Source organism: Mus caroli, unplaced genomic scaffold (assembly GCF_978045245.1).
Source record: "Mus caroli unplaced genomic scaffold, Mus_caroli_1 scaffold_4, whole genome shotgun sequence".
Lineage (NCBI taxonomy): Eukaryota > Metazoa > Chordata > Mammalia > Rodentia > Muridae > Mus > Mus caroli.
In genome coordinates this window covers 24,698,454-24,701,426 of record NW_028227259.1, presented here as the reverse complement: position 1 = coordinate 24,701,426, position 2,973 = coordinate 24,698,454, and the positions used below count along the sequence as shown (strand labels likewise).

Genomic DNA, 2,973 nt, shown 5'->3' with positions numbered 1-2,973 from the left:
ACATAAATGAGTGGGCAGGGGGACACCATGAAGCTGAATACAGCTGTATATGTACTGCTTAATGCAGGAAGATGCTGTCATTTCCAGAAGTTTTGTCTAAACTGTTTAAGTAAAAAGCTAGGAACAGAGTTCAAATACAGGTTTTGAAGAGACTTTCTACAGTATACTTTAAAACATAGGAGCTTTTCCCTTACACAAACTGAGATACAAGGATACTTTGTCTCACAGTGTTTCCCTTCCTAGGAAGAAGTCTCAGTAAAGCACTCACTTTTTCTAGGGAAGATTTTTGATGCTGCTCAGGAAAAGGAAGGAAATAATCATCTTAATTCTTCTTAAAGGATACAAGAAACATCACTAGATATAACTTAAAGTTGGTGGTTTTTACTTCCCTAGAAGGAACATCCATACTGTTACATGCATACAGTTATAGCAAGTCTAGGTGTGTTAACAAACCAAGGCATATTCAAGTATAATAAGATATGCTTGAAATTAAAAACAAAGTACATGAGATTTCAGCATTAAAATCATATTCTCAATCTGAATACATGTTATAAAATCAATGCAGAAGTGATTGCCATATTTTTACCATATTACAAAAAGCAATTGGTACCCAAGTCCACAAAGGCAGCAACAAAGCAGCTTGTCGACTGAAGATTATTGCTGCAAATCACACTGCATTCATTGCTCATTGTAAAAACACCGGTGTTTTCAGAAGTTGGGAATCTTCACAAAATTGTGGCTTGTTTCTACACTTCTGTCCCTTCAAAACTTTTTAAGTAGTAATGCTAAAATCCCGAGGTCTGAGATCCTGAGTCAATATATTGCCACTTCCTTTCTGGTAGCTTGAGATTCATAGTGACAACTGACCTTGTGTATCCATTTTTCTCAGTGGAGTCTCATTCTGTAGCATGGGCAAGGATTTTATCTTCCCAAAGATGTTTTACTTATATTTGTATAGCAGGACTTTTTCTTTTTCTTTTTCTTTTTCTTTTTCTTTTTCTTTTTCTTTTTCTTTTTCTTTTTCTTTTTCTTTTTCTTTTTCTTTTTCTTTTTCTTTTTCTTTTTCCTTTTCCTTTTCTTTTTCTTTTTCTTTTTCTTTTTCTTTTTTTATCCCCAAAGCAGCATTTATTTACTCTTTTAAGTCCAAAACATTTATTTTAGCAGTCTGGCATTTCATAACCACCCATCATAATTGACACAGGTTGACACACATGATGCTGTCAGGGTACACAAGTACAATAGCCAACGAGTTACAAAAAATAAATCCATGATTCTTAATCACAATCAAAAAAAAAGTTACACATATCAAAAACTTCTGATGCAGTGCATTGAAAAGAAGGTGTGTGCACATCATAATTTAAAGAGGCACAGCAAGGGCTGCTGAAAGCTCACAAGAAACAGTTTATAAAGCTGATGGTGAAGGAACGAGTTGTTGCTGTGTCAGTTTCCATTAGCTGAAGGGAGGGGTGAGAGGGTCAAATTCATTTTTGCATGCACAAGATGTACTGCTTAACACAACATTATCAGCTTGTTTTAAATAGCAGCCATAGCCTGTGTTGGCTAATTCTCCTTTCTACACTCAATTACCATCACCTGGATTTACTAGAGATCAACAGACATAATAAAATGCCTTGTTCAGAACACACTTCTCTGCACAATTCAAAAAAGAAGCGTCCTGTGACTCAAAGCAACCATCAGTCCAGCAAATGCCCATGAAAGTTTTTTAGGGCAGATCTGAATAGCTGTGCTGCCAATACCGATAGGTTTAGCACTAAATATAGTGATTGTGGCAACGAAGAATCAGTGATAATGGGGGTGGTGGGTGAAGTAAGAGCCAGGGACCTGAAGGGTCTTCAGTTGCCTTCTCCTGCTTCTTCATCCTGCTGGTCGCTTGTCCAGAGGGTGCATGATGAGAGTGGAGTCCTTATAGGAATCCTCGTTTAGTGTGTCCAGCTCAGCTATAGCATCATCGAAGGCTTGTTTGGCTAAGAGGCAGGCCCGCTCTGGTGCATTCTGGATCTCATAGTAGAACACAGAAAAATTGAGGGCCAGGCCAAGCCGGATGGGGTGTGTTGGCTGCATGTGCTCTTTGCTTATTTCGAAGGCTTCCTTATACGCAGCCTCAGAAGCTTCAACCACACTGTTTTTCTTCTTCCCAGAAGCCACCTCTGCCAGGTAGCGGTAGTAATCGCCCTTCATTTTCAGGTAGAACACTTTGCTCTCATACTGAAAATCACTGCAGTTCTTGATAAGGAACTTGTCAAGCAGAGCCTAGACATCATTACAAACTGTCTCCAGCTCCTTTTCAATCTTCTCCCGGTAGGCTTTAACTTTCTCCAACTTCTTCTCGTTCCCATCTGCCATGGTTTTCTGCTCAATGCTACTAATAACCCTCCAAGAAGATCGCCTGGCACCAACTACATTCTTGTAGGCCACAGAGAGGAGATTTCTATCTTCATTAGATAGCGGTTCATTCAGCTCTGTCACCTGCCTTTCAATTGCCTGAAAGCAAGCCCACATTCACCCCGAGGGAAGCTAGGCACGGTGGTGAGCACCAGTGAGCCCAGCATTTGACAGTTAAGGCAGCAGCATTGGAGTTCAAGGCCAGCCTCATCTATTTAATGTGTTTGAGGCCAGCCTGAGATGCATGAAACCCTATCGCCTTCATGGTGGAGGCCTTATCTTCATAGCGCTCTGCCTGCTCTGCCAGTAGCGCCCACTGCAGCAGCTGTTCTAGATCCCCCATGTCGCTTGTGACTCGGCCTCGCCTCGCACGCCCACACCGCCTGCTTGCTCGCCCGCCCGTCCGCTTCCCGGTCACCGCCTAGGCCGCTACAGTGCACGCGCACTGGCTCGCTGGCTGGCGGGAGGCTGCAGGCTGTGCCGCCTCTCGCGCCTTCTCGCTGGCTGGCTGCATGTGATGTGGCCAGCGCTGCGGAGCCGCCGGGAGAGGATAGGGGGTGCAGCAGGCGG

The 2,973-nt window shown here is 42.9% G+C and overlaps 1 pseudogene; it reads right to left on the bottom strand.

Moving 5' to 3' along the window:
• Positions 1-1,795: 1,795 nt before the first annotated feature.
• On the bottom strand, positions 1,796-2,746 carry LOC147005018 (14-3-3 protein eta-like; annotated as a pseudogene).
• Between the last annotated feature and the right edge of the window lie 227 nt (positions 2,747-2,973).